Source organism: Canis lupus, chromosome 5, assembly GCF_011100685.1.
Source record: "Canis lupus familiaris isolate Mischka breed German Shepherd chromosome 5, alternate assembly UU_Cfam_GSD_1.0, whole genome shotgun sequence".
In the NCBI taxonomy this organism is placed as follows: domain Eukaryota; kingdom Metazoa; phylum Chordata; class Mammalia; order Carnivora; family Canidae; genus Canis; species Canis lupus.
Window position 1 is genome coordinate 53,616,549 of NC_049226.1, and position 24,714 is coordinate 53,641,262.

General features: G+C 44.0%; 1 long non-coding RNA gene across 22 annotated transcripts in view; it reads left to right on the plus strand.

The window, feature by feature from the left end:
- Nucleotides 1-24,288, plus strand: part of LOC102156622 — a 121,022-nt gene extending 96,734 nt beyond the window's left edge. For 19 of the 22 annotated variants that reach the window (XR_005359727.1, XR_005359730.1, XR_005359723.1 and 16 more), the window contains 5 exons: nucleotides 746-929; nucleotides 1,781-1,899; nucleotides 2,257-2,456; nucleotides 22,689-22,819; nucleotides 23,673-24,288. This is a non-coding gene — a long non-coding RNA (uncharacterized LOC102156622). Of the gene's footprint in view, nucleotides 1-745; nucleotides 930-1,777; nucleotides 1,900-2,256; nucleotides 2,457-12,567; nucleotides 12,700-22,688; nucleotides 22,820-23,672 lie in introns of all 22 variants that reach the window. The other 3 variants (XR_005359724.1, XR_005359729.1, XR_005359739.1) reach the window with 3 other exon arrangements.
- The last annotated feature ends 426 nt before the right edge of the window (nucleotides 24,289-24,714 follow it).

Consider the following 24,714-nt stretch of genomic DNA (forward strand, 5'->3'; position numbering starts at 1 on the left):
AGTGGGATTAGCATCCAACTGAAATGGATGTCAACTGCTTGGAATGCATCTTTGGATCTGAGTGATTTTGATATGAACCAAATGTAATCCCCTAGTAAAGTTTTTGTTTATGTGGAACCATCTTGATATCTCGATCCTGCCCCAAGTTTAACTCTTAGGAACCCTCCAAAAAACCCAAACAAACAAAAGGAATATATGTCTCTTGTATTGCCCTTGTGCATCTCTACCTCTTTTTTTCTTTAAATATACCCCTTAGTTCTTCTTAATCATGACAACACAACTCAAAAGCATCCAGGAAAAGTGAAGGAATAGATCTTACCATATACAAGCACTTTGTATGTGATAGGCACTCCCACTAATGGCACTGCATGGACCTGCACAATCACATTAAACATAAGAATCATGATCCTCATTTGACAGCTGTAGAAATTAGGCCTTAAAGGGGTCTTCAAGTTAGTAAATGGTAGAGGGAAGTCAAATGTAGTGCCATCTGATGTATGAAGTACCTATCATTGCCTGACATTATATCTGCATTACTCCATTTAATCCTCACAGCTATGGAAAAATGTAGAGACTTAGAGAAGCCTCATAAAAAGAGGCTTAGCAAGATTAAATAACCTCTCCAAGGTCACTCACCAGGGAGACCTGAGATTTTTGTTTCCCTTCTTTATTATAGGCCAAAGGTACACAATATATGTCTAAGAGGTGTTAAGAGGCATATGGGCAATATTATATGTCATTGCAGGAAAATTCTCCATGATGCTATTCAGATAAAGAGAGAACCTCTTTTGAAAGCTCTGTTTTCTTGGCGGCCATTCCTGAAGCCTTGAGTGTTGGAGAAGGTGGAAGGGCAGTAACTTATTCCAGGCCTTGGATTGGACCATTCCATATTCCACACACAGTGCCAGGACTTCAAACAGCCCTTTGAGGTGGGTGTAATTATTCCTGTTTCCTAGATGAAGGAACTGAAGTCCAGAAAGGTTGGCTAAAGGTTAAGTAACTCATAAGTTTTCTACCCAGGTCCAGCTGACCCAAAGCCCCAGGTTTTCAGGATAGTCCTAACCCACTTGGAGGGCAGTTATTTAGAGAACCTGTGAAAAGGAAGAAAGTGATCAGGATGTGAGCCCTGGGTTGGTATTTCACTTGGCCCATTAAGGTCCCTTAAGTAGGTGGTGAATAAATACCCTTTGATGAAATCTGCAGATGATGCTAAGTCAGGCCCTCTGTAAACATGAGTAACATAAAAGAAATACGAATGACCCCAGATGAAGGAGATTAGAAGTGCAGGCAGGAAATAACAAGACAAGAGAGATTACCACAAGGGAAATTCTGAATTAAAACATGTAGGCTGGCCAGTGGGACTAACTTAAGCACCTATCAGTAGTTCAGAGCTCTGCAATTGGAAGGTCCACAGTGGTCACCGTATCCAGCTCCTTCATCTACAGATGAGGAAACTCAGACAGGAGGTGGAAATTAGCCAAGGCCATGGTCAAATGAATGGCAGAGCTGAGATGAGCCCCAGGTCTCCTGTCTCATAATTGACTTGTCTTTTCATTACGGCCCATGGGTTTCAGAGTCAGAGCTCCTTAAACTTAACTCTGCCCTGTAGATGCTGTGTGTCTTCAGGCATGTTACTTAACCTGCTGGAAACTCACTTTTCCTATCTGGAAAAGTGGTAAAGTGATACATATTCCTTAGGGTTATTTTGGGAAATGAGTGAAATGATTGGTACCTGACATATAGAGGTTCAAGAAAGATTAATTCGCTCTTTCATTAGCAGCAGAGAAATGCTGTAGGGGCAACAGCTACGGTACAGGGTATGTTGTCTCCATTACCACATACATGGATGGATACTGGAGGCTCTTGCAGAAAGATGGGCAGTGGATGCAATGGGAACAGGTAATGCCATACAGCTGTAGTCAACAGCGTCTTCAAATGAATCTGTCAAAAATTTATCACAGAGGGCCTATTACATGCAGGATAGACTGTGTGCCACCTCAGGGGCTGCGGGATAGTGGGGAAGAATGATGTCCCCAGACCAAAGGTAGCAAAGTTTGGGAGGAGGAGGTGGGGTGTGAAAGGATGCAGACATTGTCTATAACCCTCCCCTGGACTGCAGTAGACCAGAAACGGAGGAGGAGGAGAAAGCATTCATCTTCCGCAAAGTTGGAAGCTTTGCTTATTACATTGACTTTGCTGAATTAAGATTTTACTTCAGGATTTTTTAAAACTATTTTATTTATTATTCTTTTTTAGTAATCTCTACATCCAACATAGGCTCATACTCACGACCCCAAGATCAAGAGTCATATACTCCTCCGACTGAGCCAGCCAGGAGCCCTTTATTAAGGATTTTAAATGACTACAAAACTTCTGATCATCTAAGAGTAAACAAGGCAGTCAGGGGCCTACCTCATCTTCATCAGGAATATAGGAAAGACTACCCCACTGAGCAGGTGAGAGACATATAAAGTTCCTTTATTGATTGCAACTCTTGAGTGGCTCGTGTGCGCTGGTCACATTAGCATTAGGATTCATTAGATTGTGCTCTTTACATTGGCTTGTTTGATTTCTTATGGGATGGTGAGTTCTTTGATGAAATCAGACTGATGGTTGGAAAAGTGCCAAGTACACAGTAGGTCCTCAGTGTGTATTGTGGACTGAGCTGCATAGAGGAAAAGTTACATGGGTGTGTAGTAGAGTAGACTTCTCCCAGATGCTGACCTTTCTCTTGGGTTGTCCAGCTTTCATCCATTCAGCAAGCACTTGTTGAGTACCTCATGTCATTCACCACATAGTCTTTTCTCTTGTGTCACAAGCGAGTGTGACACCATGCTAACCATCTCACCTTTGGGATTCATTGGGAACATACTTTTATTTTCTCATCTTTTGTCATTATCTTTGTATGGTTCTCCCTGCAGGCTAGGACAGTGTTGTTCACATCTCTGATCCCTAGCACAGGAGCCAGGATCTAGAAGCTGCTTGATAAGAATAGAATGAAAGGCTAGACGGAGCAAATCTGAAATGCTTATAACACTCTAGATGTCAACTCTACCAAACTAGGAAGACAGCTCCAATACTGTCTCAATATTTTTGGAATGTAAATTCTGTGGTGTTAGATTAGAAGCTGCTCTGACTCAGATCCAGAACCCCCCCCCAGCTACCTGAGAAGTATATGATTTTTTGTTAAGATGTGGTTTTGAGAATAATGAGGGCAGCAATATTCATCATAAGTGAGATATATGAAGGTATCTAGTAAAAGGATCTCTAGGTTGGTGCCTCGTAAACAACAGGCTTTGTTTCTCTCTCCATTTATGTATGATTTCATATATATATATACATATATATTTAAATTTATATTTATAAATTCATAATAATAAAATTGTTTTTAGTAATAATATAATAATACAAACATAATATATATTGATAAAGAATCTTTTATAATTTATAATTATTTATCTGTAATTATATATTTTATACATATATATTTAACTTATATAATTTATCTATGTAAACTATATAAAAATCATATATTTATAATTTTATATAATATATAGTTATATATTATATATAAATTATATATAAAATTTTATTTAATTTAATTACATATAATTTTGTATATAAAATTATATATAATTTTATATATAAAATTTTATTTAATTATATATATATATAATTATATATATATAATTTTCTAGACCCTCTTTCTCTTTGTTCTCTGTCCTTAAAACCCAAGGAGCATCTCAGCACAGGAGTCATAAAACTGGTTGGTAGTAACAGTCATGATCAAGGATTTGATCATGTTGGAGGAGAGCTGAAATCAAACAATATGATCTGATACTGTGGTGTGCAGAACATGGAAATGTTCTCCAACTCAAATGGTTTGGGTTAGAGCCCTGTCCCAGTCACATAACAACTCACAATCTTGGCAAATAAATTACTTTTCTGAGTTTCTTTTCATTTACCTTTAAAAGAAGTCAATAAGATGCCTGGACCTTTCTTGAGGGCAAAATCTGTGTCTTACTCATTTCCATGTTCTTGGCAGCTATCAAAGCAGCTGGTCTACAATCATAATAGCAATATACATAATAAGAAATAACTCTTTTTCTAAATATTTGAATGAATTCACTTAATCCTTACAGCAACACAAGGAGGTAGGTACTCTTAAGTTTTCATAAATACTTGGAGAATGGAATTTCACTCATGCATCAGTAAACAAAATTAGAGCCAACAATGTAGCAACACTAATGTGTGACTTCAAGTGCCTTGAAAATATAAGGTAGCATTTGTTATTCTATTTCTCTACTTTGATGTAGAGGACATGCTGCTCAGGCTTATCATAAAAAAGGGAGGGGATGATTTAAAGATATTTTACAAACATTGCCCTTTGTGCAATTTCATTTAACCTTTGAGTACAACTCCTTGAGGAAGATACAATTATCACATTTCATAGATTTGGAACCTGAAGCTCAGAATAATTAGGTACTTAGTGACTTGCTCAGGGGCTGTGCAACCATGCCATGGAAAAGTTATGATCCAGATCTAAGTGGGCTGTCTGCAAAGGCCAGGCACTTGGAGAGATGGCTAGGTAAGGGGAGAGGGGGAAACGCAGAGGGAAAAAGGAGGTGTCTGATAAGTTTGCAGTGGGTTAAAACAGAGGTTAAAAGCATCAAAAGAACTGAAACCTTGCACCCCACCCCTCCAACACCATTCAGATGTTTTTCTCATTCTGACAGTCAGAAGTAGATGTCTCTGAAGTACCTCTGTTCCCAGGGAAAGGCCAACGATAAGTCTGCTGGGAACTGTGCAGGATAAGGAGAGTGTTATTTCCAGAGAAATCTGAGAGGCTAAGCGGAGGTCAGGCATTGAGGGGTGTGTCTATGGGCTCTTTCACACAAGAACACCATGATCGCACTGGCTGGGTTATTCTTTTTACTCTTTTCCCGAATGCTGTTGAGGCAGTGTGGCACTGGAGGACTGGGTTAGAACTGAGGTAAGGAGCTGCTGGAATGGGAGCTTGCTCTAACTTGCCTCAGTGTTGTGCCCAGGTCCTCCCCTGGGGATCTCAGACAACAGCAGGGGGTCAGGGCAGCTGACATGGGAAAGCCCTTCCTGTTCTAGAGTCTGCAGTCTGAATTTATTATTTTTTTTCACGTGACTTCCCACATCCTAGGGAGGGTACTTCAGTCCTAACCTTGGGAGAGGATAGGCACAACAATCTTTCTAAAGTTTACATTTCATCATGTCACCTCTATGCTTAGCCCTCTGGCAGGGCACTTCTGCAGGTTTCCCAATCAAGGAGTCCATTTGCTCTAAAAACCTCAGACACTCATGCTAATTAATTAGGTCGAGTGTGTGTGTGTGTATGTGTGTGTGTGTTGGTGAGGGGGTTACTTAACAAGTAGAGTCCCAGGGTTCAAGTCCACCCAGAACTAACTGTGAAATCTTGAACAAGTTATTAACCTCTCTGGGCTTTGGTTTCCTGCTGTAAAGAGAGTCGTACTAGTGCCTGCCTGATTGGGTTGTTCTGCGGGGTGAGCCCTTTTCCGTAAAGCACCTAGAGGAGTGCCGGGCCTACAGTGAGCACTCCCTGAGAGAAGTTCTTTTCATGAATTCTCACCAGCTCTCTCATTTTACACGTGAGAAAATGGACCCTGCATAAGTTTAAGCAACTTGCTCGAGGAAGAATGGTGAAAATTTGAGGATATTTAAAAAAATATATTTTTTAAAGATTTTATTTATTTATTCACAAGAGACACATAGAGAAAGGCAGAGATATAGGCAGAGGGAGAAGCAGGACCCGGGATCATAACCTGAGCCAAAGGCAGATGCTCAGCCTCTGAACCACCTAGGTGTCCCTGAGGATATTTTATGATTGTGTCTCAACCCAGGACCCAGAAATGCCTGGGTTGTGCCCTGCTGTTCACTGTCTCTTCCTAACTGTGCTCAGTTTCTGCCCCACAACTGAGGCACGTGGTTGAAGCAGGAAACAAAGCACACATGTGCTGGCCTAAAAGGGGTCACAGCCCAAGAACAGCACACTCCATGTAGCCTCGGACCAGACTGATGATTCCTCCCAGAAGCCAGGAGACTGGAGGGCCAGATGCTTGGAAAGGGTGACCTAGCCCCAACAGCAGTTGTAATTGAACTGCATCTTGACCATGTTCAAAGCCATTCACACACTGTCCCCATCGAAACTCCTCAACCTCATCTTTATGCTGTTTGTATTCAGGCCTCATCTGGATATTCTGTGTCCTGGGTCCTCTATACACCTGTTTGTTCAAGCAGGAAACAGAGTGGCTTGACACCTCCCCCCCCCCCCCCCCCCCCCCGCTGTTTTCTAATCCTTCCTGTTGTGACCAACAAAATCCTGAGTAAAACTTTCCATCTTATTGTTAATTTAGACTAAGCTTGACCAAAGGATCACAATGTGTTGGTATCATTTGAAACTGCAAAGTCTTTCCCAGGGCACACTGAATGTAGGTAAGGAGTCACCACAAAAGAAAACTGGCAGTGATTCAATCTGCATATGCACATCTTTGTTATTGAACCAAACAAGAAAAAAAAATGTATGGATTAATCAAAGTTTCTTGTGGAAATTAGATCTGCATTATATGATATGAGAAATTGGGTTTGGTAGCTATTATAGCCACAAAATAAAATTCACAATGATGGAAGCTATAATTAATAAACTGGGATGGAGACAATAAACTGATTCAGGGAATCAAATCTATACAGGATTGAAATGAAAATTTTATTTTGAAGAACATAAAATAAAAGTGAAATTAGAGAAATTAAGCATAATCTACCTATAGTACGATAATGATTTAAATTTCTACATCCATAAGTAAGGTCCATCCGTGGGGTAGGTGGGGTCAGAACATCTGAGGAATTCAAGAACAAAACCAACATCTGAAGGATCAAAATGAATTCTACTTAGCCCAGCACAGTGGCTTGTGTGACATGTTTGGTGACACATTTCTCTAGGAGCTAAGACAGTCCTGGCTAAATGTACTGTTTTACATCCTAATAAGATGGTCGTGCAATTCTTGATGACTTTACCTTCTGCTACCTGGGATGCCCTGTGTTTTCCAAAATGATCAAGGTCTTTTTCAGTGGTGTTTAGCAACAGATGGATGGAATGCAAACAGAAAATGAACATAGGGGGATCCCTGGGTGGCTCAGCGGTTTAGCGCCTGCCTTTGGCCCAGGGCATGATCCTGGAGTCCCGGGATCGAGTCCCGCGTTGGGCTCCTGGCATGGAGCCTGCTTCTCCCTCCTCCTGTGTCTCTGCCTCTCTCTCTCTCTATGTCTATCATAAATAATAAATAAGTAAATATTAAAAAAAAGAAAAAAGAAAATGAACATAGGTTTCACTATGTGCTGCAGCTCCTGTAGAGCATCTGAAGCCATTTTTCCTGAGCATGGTATACTTTAGGGGCCAAAGTAAGTAGCTTCAACAGCTGACATTAAAAATGGGTGCCTGGGTGGCTCAGTCAGTTAAGCATCTGACTTCTGATTGCAGCTTGGGTCATGATCTCAGAGTTGCGGGACTGAGCCTCATGTCAGGCTCTGTACTCCGTGTGGGCTCTGCTTGAGATTCTGTTTCTCCCTCTGCTCCTCCCTTGTGTGTGTGTGTATCTCTCGCTCTCTCTAAAATAAATAAATAGATCTTTTTAAAAAAAAACACAAAAAATACTACCTAAATATCACTTAAAAAAGAAAAAAGTACCTAAATCTTACACACACACACACACACACACACACACACATAATTGGCCCATTAAACTTTTTCTAGAAACATTTCCTTTGAATGTCCCTTCATGACTTTAGTCATTTCCCAGTTATTGATTAAATGGGACACTGGATGGTTAGATATGGTTCATGCCTCCAAAGAAGGCAAGACACAGTCACTCACACATAGATAGCACAATGTGCTGAGTTTAAGAATACTACTTAATATGCAGAGGATATGGTAATCGGTTTTGCTAAATAAGTCAGAGGAGGTGATACTTAAGTAAAATCATCAAAGTCCAAAGAATGAATGTTTCCAGTTGGGCGCACAACACGGATAATATAGTGGGGAAAGTATTTCAGGTAGTTGGGGGTTGACAGATGAGACCAGGGTCTGGAGATGAGGGCTCATGGGAACTGTAGTGGTGACCGCTGCTGCCTCTTCCCAGATCAGAGTGAACTCCTGTGTCCTGTCTAGCCCTGCCGTCCAGGCACGGGTGCTCTTCCCAGTTGGATATCCACTGGTTCCCATAGAGCTAATGGGAGTTTTGAGATGTTGTGGAGCTGTCCGAATAGCATCTCAGGGTTGCTGAGGGATTTTGGTTTGAACTTAAGGCACAGGTGGGTGTAGATCACATTCACTCCCTGACTATCTAGTAGCTCGAAAGCTGCTGGTAAGGAAGGGGTTTGGGGTCAGGAGGACGTGGCTTTAACTCAGACCTCCGCTTCATCATCTTGAGTCTGAGGCACATGCCCCTGTGGAGGTACCTAAAGACTTTTATTTATTTTTTTAAAGATTTTTATTTTTATTTTTATTTATTCATGAGAGAGAGAGAGAGAGAGAGAGAGAGAGAGGCAGAGACACAGGCAGAGGGAGAAACAGGCAGAGGGAGAAGCAGGCTCCATGCAGGGAGCCTGATGTGGGACTGGATCCCGGGTCTCCAGGATTCACGCCCTAGGCTGAAGGCGGAGCTAAACCGCTGAGCCACGTGGGCTGCCCCCTAAAGACTCTTCAAGAAATGTGCAGGCATAGATAGTTTTAGGGGAATCAACTTCTAGCCCCTCAACTTCCATATATGTTTTTTCCTACCATTGATCTCACCAACAGTTTTCCTTCTGGCAAATCCTCCTTTCTTTCCCACAGCACCTTTCATCATCTCCCTCCCCACCCCTCTTTTAAACACCTATTGCTTTATGGTTTCAGGAAAGTAAATCAATTTTAAAATTTATGCATACATTTCACAGAAGTGCTGAGTGATCAATAAATGACTAAGCTTCTAGCATAAAAAATCTAATACATTAGGATACAATCCTGTGGGAGAAGTGACCTAGAAACAGGAGTTCAAGGAGTTTTTCGAGAAGAAAAAAGAATAATGTACCATCTCCAGCTGCTACAGAAGAGTTTGTTTGTACATTTTTCAAATGGATTGTGGTGGGTTTTAAGTAACTGGTATTTAGACCAAATAGGGTACATGCAAAAGAGCAATGTAGCAATTTTATTTTAAAATGTCAATATTTACAACATGTTGTTTAAAGTTTCGCTGAAAAACTTCAGATGTCAACTTAAAATGTGTGAGGGGGTACAGAGCTGTTTTAAGGGTACATGAGGAAAAAGTGTGCAGACCTCTGTTCTGTTGAGCCTGCCTTGCATGGCATTGCTGGCCTGGGGACTGGATTTTCTTCTTTGTACCAGCATGCATCCCACCCACTATCCATCACCCTCAAGAGTGGGATCCAGAAGCCAGGAGGACCCCACAGGTCCCATTCAGGTTCCCTTCCCCAGTATCCTTCCTGGGGATTTGTTACCACTTTCTCAGGAGACTTCACACACAAAAGCCTTCATCCTGCATACTTTCTCCCATTATTACGTTCAGAGGCCCATTAGAAAAAGATTAATCCCTTTGAATAGAATCCAAACCCTTAGCAACACAACCTTTAGGTAAGAAAAGCCACTCCTTTAGAAATAAAACTAGAGTAGCCTTGATTATCTCTGAGGAGTGAGGTGTGTTAGAGTTCCTCTTCCTCCTCCTCCTCCTCCTCCTCCTCCTCCTCCTCCTCCTCCTCCTTCTCTTCTGGGTCGGGTAGCAGAGCTGTCACTAAAGTGCAGATGGCTGGGCTGGCACGAATGACCCTGCAGTGGCCAGTGGCCGTAGAGAAAGAGAGTACTCTCTTATCCTGCTGCCACCCACCGCTTCTGAGCTCTGAGACCTTGGGCAAATTCCTCACCCTCTCTGAGTCACAGACTCACACCTGGAAAGTGAGATCTTAATGTGATCCTCTTGCAGTTTTTGTAAAGATTATATGAGATAGTTATGAAAGTGTCTAGCCTGGGGTGAACAATGTAGGCGGCAGTCCAGGCGTGATTATTCTGAGCACGGACGAATAAGCACCCTTCCTTTCACTGTGTGTAGGGAAATAACAAGGTGAAGAGGATGACAGTCACCTTTGTGAAGTTGTCAGGCTCCTAAGAGAGGCAGAGAAGGGAAGCAGGCAGGAAGAGTGCTTCGAAGACAGTGGGGAATGCGGGCTATGTGACAGGATATGCAGACATCCTGAGGACCACAGGACCACAGTCTGGTGTTGGGGTTGGACAGTAACATCTAAGGGAACAACTGCAGGCCCAGAAGGATTGGGTAGGCACAGAAGAGGAAATATCACCATGAGCCTGGAGGCAGAGATCTTGGGCTAGGTTGGGACAGGGGTACCGTGGTCAGGCCGGAGAGGTAGGAGGGGGTTGTGTGCCATGCTAAGGGGCTGAGACTTACTCCCTTTCCTTAAAGAGGAGCCACTGCGGGGGTTTGATCCCGGAATGCCCTGGCCTGATATGGGGTTTAGAAATCTCCTGCTCTAGTGAGGCCCAGAGAGCGGGTGCCTGGTGGAGATCAGGGAGCCTGTTCAGTGCCCAGAGAATGTCTGCTGTATCTCTGTAAATTCAGGGCCCAGGACAGGGCCCATGAGGGAGTAAAAGTCTAATGCAATGTTGTTGAATGAACCGATCAGTGACTCAGCAAACTAATTTCTCCTACTTTTATATCAACGAGGGCAAAAATGACTGCTGAATATACTTTCTCATCAATACCCACTTAGGCTGTCCCTTCAGTGCTCTCAGTAGACTCACACCTACGCACCAGGCAGTCTAAGCGATCAAGCTGCCTGCTAGTTAGCGGAGGAATGGCCCTAAGCATCCCTCCCCGCGTCCCCATGAACTCTGAATCCTGTCTCACCGCTGCTCTGCTCTGTCCTATAACTTCCTTGCTGAGTCTTGTTCTGTTTGGTGTCCCTCTTTCATCCTGGGATTTACCTGCCTCCAATCTAGTGTTCTCAGAAGGTGCTTTTCTCTTCACCCCAGGCCACTCCCACTGGCCAATCAGCATGCAGTTAAGAACCCGACCCCCAACAACAGATCTCCTTTTTCAGTTCAGCCAGCATGCTGGCCCTAGTATAGAGACAGGGTGATTTCCTTGGTTTTGAGAGTTATTGACCTGACCTATTCCACTTTGGAGAATTTTCTCTAGGACTTCACCAGGCCAAACCTTGGGGCTTGTAATTATGCTGCCGGACAGCAGGAAAGCAGTGGAGGAGGGGAAATCAATGAAAAGGTTTCTTATCATAAGCTCCTTCTCTAATTTGGGGAAACAGAAATCTCTGCATGTTTTCTCAATAAGCACTTCATCAGAAGCCTTCTTATCCTGACAGGCTTCACTCTTTCATAAACACAGCAAGAATAACCTCTGGACGCTGGCCTACCATTGTCAAGTATGAAAATGTGAATTCCACGGGTCACTGTTTTTGCAGCCGCCAGATGTGGATGAAAGGAGAAGGGTGTTTTATTGTGTTTTCTCAAGAAACAGAGAAAGGTCTGTCCTGAGATGGGCCTGCTTCCCTCCCACACAAGTGGCCACCATGTGGCCAGAGGACAGCTAGCTAATTTGCAAGATTAAGCTTTTCCAAATATTTAGAATTGGTCTATTCTGTCTTCAGCTAATAAAATGGATTTCTGCTCCAAAATGGATTTAGGAAGCAGACACAAGAGCTCCTAAGGGCTTGTTGGCAAGTTACCTGTTAACAGGGTCCATCTGTCAAATGGATGTACAATGGGTAGGCTCTACATGGATCTCCTACTTGTCCTCCCGAGGATGCCGACGTTCATGCAGAAATTCTACTCAGAACAGATGGAGGCCAGTGCCACCTGGTTCTGAGAGATGCCCAGGACATAAGCTTCTGCCCTCTGTCACACACTCATCCCCTATAAGTACATAAAGAGCAAGCATACATTAAAAAAAAAAAAAATCCTATACAGCAAATGAGAATTCTACCTAAATTGCAAATATCTTTATTCAATTCAATGTTTCATTCACTAATTTGATATTGAGTGTTTACAATGTGTCAGAGACTTTAGGTACCAGGGAAATAGATGAGGAAAGATGTGGTCCCTGCCTTAGAGGAGCTTGTAGATTATTTGGGGGATACAGAGTTATAAACGTCTATAATGTAAAGTACTAATAAAACATAGGCCGTAAAAGGAACTTTGGAGAAGAAGCCCAGAGTTGTCTGGGGGTGGGGGCAGGGGGTTTCACAGTGCAAGGTGCCCTTGAGCAGAGCCTTAAAGAATGAGTAGGAGGTTTCCAATGGGGGTAGTGTGGTCAGGACAAAAGAATAGACCCTTTGAGGCAATGCTGTGTTCAGGGAGTGACATGCGTTCATGTTGCTGGATTGTGAAGTAGGAGGAAAGGGAGAGGTGGCCCTGAGGACATGAGGAGGAAGGCAAGGGCCCAGCCACCAGGGGCATTAGTCATGCTAATACTTTTTACTTTATTTTTTTTGGCTCTGTAGGCACTGGGGACACAGTGGGGCTCTTAAGAATGTTGACTAAGAGAGCAAAGTGGTCACGTCATAGTGCAGAAGATGGTTTGGAGGTGTGTGAGGCAATATCTATTCGGTCCAGATGGTGAAGCATACCTGCTGGTAATTAACTATAATAAGGGGTAATGAGCTTTAATAGGATGAGATGGGGCTCTTCTCTTCGCTCTTCAGATCTGCTCTCCACCCTTCTCTACCATGCTCCGTACTCCAGGATGCTGACCTGTATGCACTGAATCAGTGGGTTTCCTAGTCCCTGGATTTGATTGGGTTCTGCTAATGGGAGCTTGGGCAGGAGATGGAAAAGAGAAAGAAGAAAAAAGTCATGGTATTATTCTCCAGGGGTTACCTTGGACTGACTTTGTGTCTTGAGAGAAATCATAGCTCCTCCCCACACCACTCCGTCCTGCTGAGCTCCAGGTAACCTCTTCCTGTCCTTCAGACATGGGGATGTTAAAAGCCTCACCGGCTTATGGGTACTGTGCTATTTCTTAGAGTTTCCCTCCAGCCTGCCCACATCTCCCTAAAGAATGCCTTTATTAAATACTTCTGAATTATCCACATATAAGCGGGTCATCTGTTTGGTGCTGGGACTCTGTACTAGGTGGCAGAGCAGTTTGGTTCTGCCTGGGGCAGGGAGGAAGGAATCAAGAAGCCTTCAGAGGGGAGGTGGCCAATGAGCCCTCTCTTGACCAATGAGCTTGAGTTGCCCAGGCATCAAGAGTGTGAAAGGCATTCTGGACTAAAGGAATAGAATCCACAAATGAACAGCAGAATGCAGTATCTGGGTGTACATGGGGAGGCCATGGATGGGAAGGTGCCCGCAGAGTGATGTGAGATGTTACAGACGAGGGGCAAAGGTAAAGTAGGTCAGAGCCAGAAGAACCTGAAATGTCAGCTTAGGAGTCATCCCCAGAAAAGGGGCAAGAATGGGGGCAGCACCAGGAACTGAATTACGTGAGGAAGATGGAAGGATCTGGGTATGTTTTGCTTATAGAAAAAGACTTGGGAACATGACCATTGTCTTCAGATATGTGAAGGATCAGGATAACAGTATGGCAATCTGTATTGTGAGTTCATATTTTTTGGCCCAGTAATTCTGTGTCTAGGAATTCAGCCGAAGGAAATCATCCAAAATGCAGACAAAAATGTTCATTGCTACATTATTTATAATAGTCAAGAATTGGAAACAACCTAAATGCCCAGTAAAAAGAGAGTTGTTAAATAAATTATGGCAGAACTTTACAATATGTGGTTGTTAAAATAAAGTATATAAAAAACTTAAAGGCATGGGAATATACTTTTAATATTGTGTTAAGTAAAAAGCAGGATACAAAATATCTATACAGCATGATCTCAGGGATCTATAAATAGATGGACAAAATAAAATTGTGAAACTCTTATCCATAGTTACTGCTATTGATGAGTTTGTGGGTGAGGGATATTCTCAGTGTGCTTCAAAGATTGTTTGTAAGTAGGACTTGGGAAGTAGTGTACTGTAAATATGAGTACACAGCCTCTCGGGTGAAAAATAGTGAACGAGACTCCATGTAAACCTACAGGTTATGCTGTTTACTCCCTCTACCTCCTCTACCTCTCCCACCTCCACCACCATGACCTGCACCTCCATCACCACCACCTTCACCTCTACCACCTGTACCTCTACTACCCACCCCCGCACCACCTCTTCCTCCACCTCCTCCATCTCCTCCACCTCTACTATCTCTCCCGCCACCACCTCCACCTCCATTGCTACCACTTTTACCTCCTCTACCTCTACTACCACTTCCACTTCCACAACCTCTACCTCCACCATTTGCATCTCTACTCCTCCATCACCATCACTTCCATCTCCACTACATCCATCACCTCCACCTCCTCTACCCCTACTATCCCCACCACCATCACCTCACCTCTATTACCATCACCTCCACCTCTACAGCCTCTGCTATATCCACCTCTACTCCCTCCATCTTCTCTGCCTGTACCACCCCCACCACCACCTCCATCTCCATCATCACCACCAATACCTCTACCTCCACCACCTCCACCAGCACCTCCACCTATACTACCTCTATCACCACCATCACCACCTTCAGCAGCATCATCTCTACCTCCACCACCTCTACCACCTGTACCACCTCCATCTTAACCACCAGCACCTCTACCGCCACCACCTCTACTACGACCACCTCTATGTCTATACCTCCATGTCCATGACCACCTCCACCATCTAACCCACTGAGCAGGTACCAGGTACTAAGCATATATGTTTCCCTACATGTTATATCTCTAATCCTCTCGACTCTGTAAGGTAGGTTTTATTTTTACTCATATTTATCAAATGAGGAAACCATCTCAGAGAGGTCAACCAACTTATCCAAGATAACACTGCAAGGACATTTCCAAATTGACAGTTGAACCTGGGTTGTCTGACTCCAAATTGTTATGCCAGGCTGCTAGTGCATTGCTTTTGTGTAGTCATATCACTGTCTCCAGCCAAGTATCATCGGCTAGAAGTTTGTCATGATAATGAACCGCAGTGCTCAAAATGGTACATATTCTTGGTAACACCTTAGGAGATGTCGGCTGCAGTTAAAGTAGGTGATGCAAGATGAAAAGAGCTATAGTCCCAGGATGAAAAAAGGGCTCAGAGGAAATGGAGTCGATCTTGGTTAATAAAAGCAAATAACTACTACTTATTGAGACTTTATCATGTGCCATGCAGTGTTCTGAGTTTTCTCCATGTACTAACTAATTTAATTCTTACAAATACCCTATGAGTTTAGTGCTGTTATAATCTTCATTTTACATGTTAGGACACAAGACTTGACGTGTCACCTATGTTCACACAGATAGACAAGATATAGGGCAATGAAGACAAGACATCCAGCCCGCTCTGCTCCTTGCCACTATTGCAGTACTGGTTCTGTATCTGTGCATAATGAAATGATTATTTATTTATTTATTTTTTAAAGATTTTATTTATTTATTCATGAGAGACACAGAGAGAGGCAGAGACACAGGCAGAGGGAGAATCAGGCTCCCTGCAGGGAGCCTGATGAGGGACTCAATCCCAGGACCCTGAGCCACCCAGGTGTCCCTGAAGTGATTTTTTAAATGTTTGGTCTTAATGGCTAGAATTCCACTCAGGGAGATAACTGTCTTTCTTATGAAAATACCTGGAAAAACTATTTGGGAATAAAGGCATTATCAGGAGTTTCAGCAACAAAGGAAGAGTCAAACTCCTCTGGCTGAGAATGTGAGAGGAATTTGCTTTTTGCTCTAGAAGAAGAGAAGAGAGGGGAGGTGCAGAAAGTGCAGTGCAAGTGAAGAAGCCAGTGAGGTGGAGCATGGAGAACGGCACCTGGTAGTGTGCAGGAGGCCAAGAAAGTCTTAAGGACAGGCTGTACCTTAATGTGGAAATTCCTAATGTTTTAAATGTAAATCTCTCCCTCTGGAACGTCAGTAAGTAGTACTATGTTCATAAACTGTGATTTTATTATGATGATGGTGATCATTATTGCTATTGCTAGAAACTGAAGAATGGACTGAATTTTATATTGTTCTCAATGCTGAGTGGGGACAGTCTGCAACTTTAACATAGGAGCCTAGACACACACACTCTCTCTCTCTCTCTCTCTCTCTCTCTCTCTATATATATATATATATATATATATATATATATATATATGCAAGGGATGCCCCTAGAATTTGCAGATATCTGGAGGAGGGCTTCAGACATTCACAGGGGACTCCAGCTGTTCCTTTGGAGATCTCTGTGCAGGAACAGAGGCCCCAGGGAACACCTCTGTCACCTACTTCAGCAGGTTTAAACCTCCTGACAATCCTATCATCTTTTGCTCTGGCCATTTTCTTTCCAAAGGAAATAAACGGTGTTCAGAGAGGATATGGAACTTTTGGGTCTATGACAGTAAGAGGGAGACCCAGAATTCGAAGCCAGGCTGGTCTGATTTCAAGGCCCGTGAACTTCCCAGAACTCCTCACGGTCTCACCTGTCTTGATTTTTTCTTCTCCATTGACCCTCTGTGGGAGAGCCTCATAGCTTTGGCGGTGGGGATTCTGAATCTCTAGGAATTGGGATGGCCCAGGGCTTACTTAGTCCACTGGCAGGACCCTTCCGCCAATTCAGCAATCAGGGTGGACTTACATATCTGGCTCTCAGTGGGGCAAGGGAATCTAGATCACCTCCGTGGGGGTGAGCCAAAAACTAATTTAAGGTAGTGATGGGAATTGACCTGGAATCTGGTAAATATTGTAAAGCAATAGTTTCGCAGTCTTAAAATTGCAAAAAATCACATTTTCCCAGTTTTTAACCTGCAAATCTTTAGTAAGATCTGCTTGGCCTTGTAATAGAATTCTCATAATTTTAAAGTATCTTTAAAATTGAAAACAAATACATGTTTATTGTAGAACATATGTTAACTGAACATTTCCTTCTTCTATCCTAAATTGTCTTTCATTCTTTTTGTCCACTTTCTTTGGATTTGGTTCTTACTTAAATGTAAAATAGACTTCTCCTATAGCCACAAAAGAGGCCAAATATCTTAGCATCTCACTTATATAACAAAGGTCTTTCTTGGTTCCCCAGCTAAGAGGTGGGGAGGAAATGCAGAGGAGCAATCATGATAGGGAGCAGTGTTTCCCAAATTGTATTTTCCGGAAATGTAATTCTATAAGACGTTAATGGATGTTGTAGAAGGAAAAGGCTGAAATGACTTGGAAAGTGCTGTGTTAAATTTACAAAATAATGGTTGCTAAATTGCAGCTGAACTACAGGATATTCTATAGCCTTTGGTATTAACAAGGATTAAGACTTTTCTAGCAAAACGGAGAGGGAGACAGATAACAGAAAACAACTAAACACTCAGGACCCCGTGCCCTTTGGGCAACCCTGGTGTGGAGGGAAGAATATAGGACAGGGTAGCTAGAAGCCTGTTCTGCTCTTGGTCTGCCTCTGATGTACTTTATGACCATGGGCCCATTCCAGTCATCCAACCACTGGTAAAATAAACAAGGACGCATTTGAGGTGAGAGTTGAAGGATGCATAAGGAGGAGCAGAGGTGTTCCACGTGGAGACAATTGAATGGGCAAAGTACAAGGCACTTTCCTACCCAGAGTGATAGGAAACCAAATAATTCTGCCCCTGTTTTATAACAAGTCTACCCTGTGAGTAGAAAAGGCAACCAGTGTGTTTACTCAAAGAGATAGACTTTCACCAACTTCTTTTCATTCCTGTTTCAATGCGGAGAAACCTACCTGCCTTTTCCTAAGTTTCCTGCCCACATAGGTAGACCACACCATAAAAAATTCATATTTGAAATAAGAAACCTCACAGCTTCTATCACTTTGACAGCCAGCCTTCGGGCTTATGGAAGAAATTATAGCTGAATGTCTTTAAAATCCAGTGAAGGACTTTTATGATCCGTTCCTTGAATGGCAGGTTTAGAATTTTCATACATGGCTTATTTTTACTAATTATATAAAATATCTACGCAACCAATTAGAAAAGTATTTGTTTTATTGAGCAAAAAACAGCATGTACCAGAGCATTATTTGGATTACTAATTGCGAAATAAGTTACTCACTTAAAAACAAATCTTGAATTTGCAGCTGATCAGCATTTTCTTTCTTTACTGGTTGAACGAATGCACAATATGAAAAAAGAAAAATAAGAAGGAGATAAGGGCATTTTTGGAGAATGCAGAGTAGTTCATCTAACACGGCTAGAGCAGGATGCAGAGAGGGACATGAGACAGGGAAAACCTTGAGCAAAAATTTAGTAGCTCTTGGCTACTAAATTTGTTTTTTTAAAGATTTTATTTATTTAATCATTAGAGACACACAGAGAGAGAGAGAGAGAGAGAGAGAGAGAGAGAGAGAGAAGCAGCTCCATGCAGGGAGCCTGATGCAGGACTTGATCCAGGGCTCCAGGATCACGCCCTGGGCCAAAGGCAGGTGCTAAACTGCTGAGCCACCCAGGGATCCCTTGGCTACCAAATTTGGACTAACATAAGCAGATGAAAGTGAGTTAGCCTACCAGCATTTCCAAAGAGCCAGTCTGGCTCTTTCCCCACCCACCTTCACACCCAATCCCATCTATTCTTTCACGTGTCCCAGTGGTTAAAAGTCATTGTTTACTCCAAAGCCAGGTGATTAGGCCTCAGTGTTTTTGTTTTTGTTTTGTTTTGTTGTTTTTGTTTTTGTTTTGTTTTGTTTTTAACTCCTTTGGTTCAAAGACCTCTCATTCCACCAGCTCATTCAGAGGGAAAAGGAGCTTTGGGATAACACCATCCTCTTCAAGCTCCAAAGTGAAGTTCGATCCATGTCCTGCCTCATGGACTCTGGGAATCTTGGGGCTGGAAGGGACATCAGTTGGAGAAATTGAGGTTCAGGTTGAGGAAGTGCCTTGCTGGGGACCACACAGCCAGGCGGGGAGCAAGGCTGGGACTGCAGCCCAGATGTGTTCGACTGTGCTCCGAGTCTCGTCATCCTCTACATTTCTGAAGCCACTTGTCTTTCATTCGGCAGACTTCTGCACTTCCAGGCTTCCTGCCCTAGAAGAGTTTCCTGTTTTACCTCCAAAGCCATCAGCAGCCCTTAGGCCCCTGCCAAACATCTGGCACTTGACAGGGATGGTCCCTGCTTCCCCCTCTCTGCAGGGTGCCGAAGGGGTGGGTCATGAATTATGCCTTGATTCCATCCAGCCAGGCAGAGTGTAAATAAACAGAAGCATGGAAAGCATGTGTGTAGATGGATAGTGAACGTTGTGTATCCCTCTCTGCAGCTATCTGCAGGAGAGCCCTGGTGGCCCATCTCTGGGGGGTGTCTCAGGCTTTGTCTCTCCCCTCGGTAGGGGCTTCCTTGAGACCAAGGCACTCTGTGCCCTCCACTTCTACCCCTAAAAACCATCTCCTGTGATACGGAACTGTGTATGCTTCCCACAGCATTCCGTGTTCTTCCATATGCCATTATTGCATTCTTTCTAGGTCCCTTCTTGGGAATTCTCTCTCCTGATATGTGGGCCTTTAGAAAAGCTCAGTTTGAGAGAAACTTCTGTGAAGCATCCTTGATTTCCTCCAAATTTCAGGGCTGCTTCACCTGTTCTCATTCTGTGCTTTCAACCACTTTATGCTTCCATTATAGCATTCATCTTATTGGATTACACTTGTTCCTCCCCCCACCAAGAATATAATAGTTTACATTAATACCCACAATTTATTAAGCGTGGACAGTGTGCTAAGAAATTTGTTTAGAATGTCACTCATGCTACTATAGGTAATTTTTGGAATAACTTTGTGAATACGGTGCCCTGATTTGGGTTTCACTCAAAGTAGAGCCTGATACAAGGACTTGGGTACCTGTACAGAGGATCCCAAGAAGGATTGAGGGACCAGAGTGAGGAAGACAGGGAAAGAGGAAAAGACAAAATAAATTTGTGTTTTTGAGGTCACTGTGGTAGGCAGTGTGGGTTCAGTTCTGACTTCTAGAAAAGTGGGTGGCTGGAGCATTTACCCACCAGATATGCCATGTTGATTAGGAACTGTCCTGAGGTCTTGGGGTCCTTGATGCTTCTGCGTTTCTGAACTGAGCTTACCTACACAGAACAAGTAGATGATGGCAATATTGGAGGAAGCCCTGGGGCTTCCTGGGGCAGAATGCTGAATGATGAAAGATGCTTGATGGAGGTGGAAAGGTGGCAGTACAAGATGATGCTGAGCTTGCGTGGAAATACTCCTCATAGTTGCAGCTGAAATTAGGGTGTGATGAAGGTACCAGAGACATCTGCTTTAGCAGACAGCCCCATTTTACAGGTGAGGGAACCAAGGCCTCTGCCTTTAAACTGTCCACTCGTATACTAGACTCTGAGTGTCCTGAAGGTATGGATCACACCTCTTTACTCTCTGCAGCTTCAAGGGCTAGCAAAGAAAGACTTGGCACCTGATGGGAGCTTAGAAGGTGATACCTGAATAAGCAGAGGCATTGGCAGAGTGGTAATTTGGAAACTTGCAGAGTTGATTCTCACTTAAAACATTTATCTGATTTATGATATGCAATGCAAGGAGCTTACAGCCAAGAAGAGAAGGCACATAGTAAATGAGTATCAAAAAAAAAAAAAAAAAAAGATCTGATGAGTGTTTCAAAAGTAGAATTCTGTGTTATGAAAAAGAGAAGGAGGCTCACCTAGTTCACTGGTCAGGAGGGCCTTTTGGAGGAAATGAAGCTTACCTGAGTACTCAAAAAGTAAATTATAGGGGAGGTGTGTGAGTGGAAGGAAAGCACATTGAGAAGCACTGGAGGACTGAGTGGTTCAAGAACTAAGAGCAGATGGTGTAGCTCTCGGGTGGTGGGAGTGCAGCAATGGCTGGTTGTAATTACTAAGGCTGGAGGAGTTGGAGGGGCCAGATTTTTAGAGGATGATGTTGTATGGCAGGTTAGGAAAGACCCTTCTGATTATGGTAAAAAAAAAAAAAAAAGAAGAAGAAGAAGGATTAGAGGAAAGCAAGATGGGAAATGGGAAGGCCCAGTTGAGGGGGGTATTGGATGATGTCCAGTAGAAACATGATGACCACATAGCTAGTGTCATAAGGTGGTGGGATTGAGAAATGGATGGATTCTGGAGACATGTCCTGTCCCGAGCCACTGGAGAGGGTTCAGGCTAGTGACAGGTTTGGATAATATTAGCATATAGGTGATGGAGTGGACATTTACCATTGTTTAGCTTCCCAGTATTCATTTCTACTTCCTAACAGCACTTAATTTCATTTAGGGGAATTTGTTTCCTCCATTGTGTGTCTTGATTGGACATTGTGGGAAATAGGTACTTGCCTCCTACAATAGAAACCCAAGAGGGCCCTGGAAGCACACTCTGTGAACGTTAGAGGCCATTGTACTCCATGTAAATCCTGATCTAATGGCTCTAGATAAACAGTTAAACAAGATGTGCAAAGAAGATCACTGAGTGACCCAGGTCATATAATTTTGCCAGCTTATCTTTCTGTGTTCAGTGTCCCTCTTGCCCTTGTCAATACTAATAGAAGGAAATACCACTCTTCTCTAGAGTGTGTTCTGTGAGAAGGTGAAGTCTGTATTTATAAAAGCAATTTTTGTTAGCATCACAGAAGCCCCCGAAGCTGTTCGAGGGCTGTGGTTAGGGTGAGGTGAGGGTATAGGGACCAGTTAGGGAAGGGGACATGTAGATTCTGAGAATAAGACAGACACCATTGGAAGCACATCAGAGACAATGAAAGGAAATAGATCCTGGGTAACATGGTTGGAAAACTGCTGGATCAAGCCACACCTGAAGGGAATTGTGTTAGTCAGTGAGAGGGTATGTATGCTGCTACAACAAAGACTTGCCAGCAGCAGGACTTCGATAAGATAGAAGTTTGCTTCTGTCTCATATCACAGTCCAGAGGTAAAAGGTCCAAGGCTGCAAGAGTAGCTCTGCCATTCTCAGCATATGCCTCCCATCTCTCCATCTAGAGGGACTGCTGCCAGGGATCCCTTTCTCAGCCAAGGGGCAAGAGCAGAAGAAGATAGGGGAGCAGTTAGTTTCTCCTTTAAAGAAGCGACGTGAGAATGGTACTCCTCTCCTTCATTTATGTTTCCCTGCGTGCTCACAGGCAGGTGCAACCCAGGCTAGGAAATGTGGTGTCAGAGTGGGTGTGGAGGAGAGAGACACAGCCTGTGTGTCTCACTAGGAGATAGGGTGCGCTCAATGCAAGGGAAGAACAGAAGGAGAGATATTAGGAGTATTGATCAGGTTTGCCAAAGCAATAATGTTTTTAACCTCTTACAAGGCAATTTGAGTGGCGTTCCTGTCCTTTACAATAAAAATTGGACTAAATGCGACAGGATTTGCCCCTGAGCCTTTGCTCCTCCCCATCTGATTGCCTCTCTTTGACCCCCAAGGAGCATTCCAATGTGTGCTTGTTTGAAAGCTTTGAATTACTTGTTGAGGGGGGCTGCAGGAGGGAGCTACCTGAGATTCTACTCCGCGACAGCTGCTGTTGTTATTTAGGTATCTGACATTAGGTATCCATTCTTTTTCTTTCTCCTCTGGTTCTAGGTGAGGAAGGGAGGTGGAGAAAGATTTACACGCCAGTGCAGAAGTATGTAATTGGGTGGCCAGACAGTCCTGGTCCATCCGGTTTGAGCACTGCCCACACTCCATGCCCGCAGTGGTGCTACAGTGTGCAGGTACCTGAGGGTGTCAGAATTAATGGGCGGGGGGAGGGGGAGCGGTTGATCAGGGACTATTGACAGTGTGGAGAGGCACTGGGTGTGAGGGCAGGGAACAAGAAGGCCACCTGTGCTGCTTGTGTGTGTGTGTGTGTGTGTGTGTGCATGTGTGTGATGTATGTGTTATATGCATGCGATGTGTGTGATGCATGTGTTGTGTGGTATGTGTATGGTGTGTGTTTTGTGTGATGTATGTGTTGTGTGCATGTGATGTGCGTGGCTTTGTGTGTGTGTGTTGTGTAGTACGTGTATGACTTGTGTTGCGTGTTATGTATGTGTTGTGTGCATGTGATGTATGTGCTGTGCGTGTTCCCGAGTGCTTGCCCATCCACAGAGACAGGGGGCAGCCAGGGGGACACAGGTACTGGAAGGGCTGGTGGGAAATCAGCCCCCAAGCCCGCCCTTTCCCAAGAGCGGCACCTGGGCCACGACACCCCTGACTCCTCTGGGCCCAGGCGTTGGCGTGTGGCCTCGGTGTCTCTGTGAGGGGGATCTGCAGGCCTGGAGCCCCCTGTGCTCTGACGGGCTTGAGGAGGTGGCTTGGAGGAGGCCTGCATCACTGGCGGCTGGAACTGAGGCCACTTGGGGCCCTGTCTCCGCAGGAGGCTGGCTGGGAGCTCGCTTCTTTCCCAGGCGCAGCAGGAGCAGGAAGCGCAGGGCTGCCCTAGGGTAGAAGGAGGGCTGGAGGCACTTGGTGGAGGAGCTGGCTTTCCTGGAAGGCAAGCCCACCCTCTACCCTTAGGCTGAATTAAGGCTGCCCCGATGTCTCATTCCTGAGAGTCTCTGAAGAATTCTATTGTCTGCCCTTCAGGAACAAGGAAACGTTCTTCGGGGACACAGTGAGGACACCTAGCAGCCAAGGACACCGGGAGGAAGCAAAGGGTCCCGGAGTTCTCTAGAACCTGCTGGAAACTGCCTTTTGTCATGTGTTCAGGGAGGCGTGCTCCACACTCAGCCTAGAGGAGCAGCCCCGGCCCTGGGAACCCAGCACAAGCTGTAGCTACGGTCACCCTGACACCATACGTGGGGGTGTCCAGCCTCGTGTCTGTCAGACGCCGGTGTGCCCTTTCTCAGCCAGGCCGAACTGCTCCATCCTCCTGGATAAACATCATACACTTTCCTCATCTTAGATTCACTTGCTTGTCTGTAGCCCTTTCCCACCTATATGTGCTTATCCTTCAGGGCCCGACCAAATGTCGCCTCTTTTGGGAAGCCTTCCTTGATTGCCTCAGGCAGTGGCTTATGTCTGCCTTCTGAGAGCGCACGTTATTTTCACCTGCGTATCTGCACGCCTGACAAATCGTCTCACACATATTGGTAAAGGAATAGTCCGATTTACTTAAATGTTGTTATTATTGAGAAGGGTTATATAATCTTTTAATCGGTGTATATGTTCATGGATGAGATTCAAAAGATTTTCTGTTGAACCCTGCGTTGTAGTTTTTTGGTCCAGGTGTGTGGTGACTGCCCCTATCCAAACCTGCATTCAGGTGACAGGTAACATGCTGTGAGTGACATGTCACTTGGCTGTGATTGTGCTAAACTCTTTAGCAAGCCTCTATCCTGATTCTCCATTAAAATAAAGAAGGCTAACTGCTCATGCTGAGATCCTTCCCGCTGAAAAATGCTATGGGTCCAGGTCCTATTTAAAATGTGACCTCCTTGGGGCACCTGGGTGGCACAGTGGTTTAAGTGTCTGCCTTCAGCTCAGGTCATGATCTCAGGGTCCTGGGATCGATGCCTGCATCGGGCTCCCTGCTCAGTGAGGAATCTGTTTCTCCTTCTCCCTCTGCCCCCTGCTCATGCTCTCTTTTTCTCACTCTTTCTATCTCAAATAAATAAATAAAAGCCTT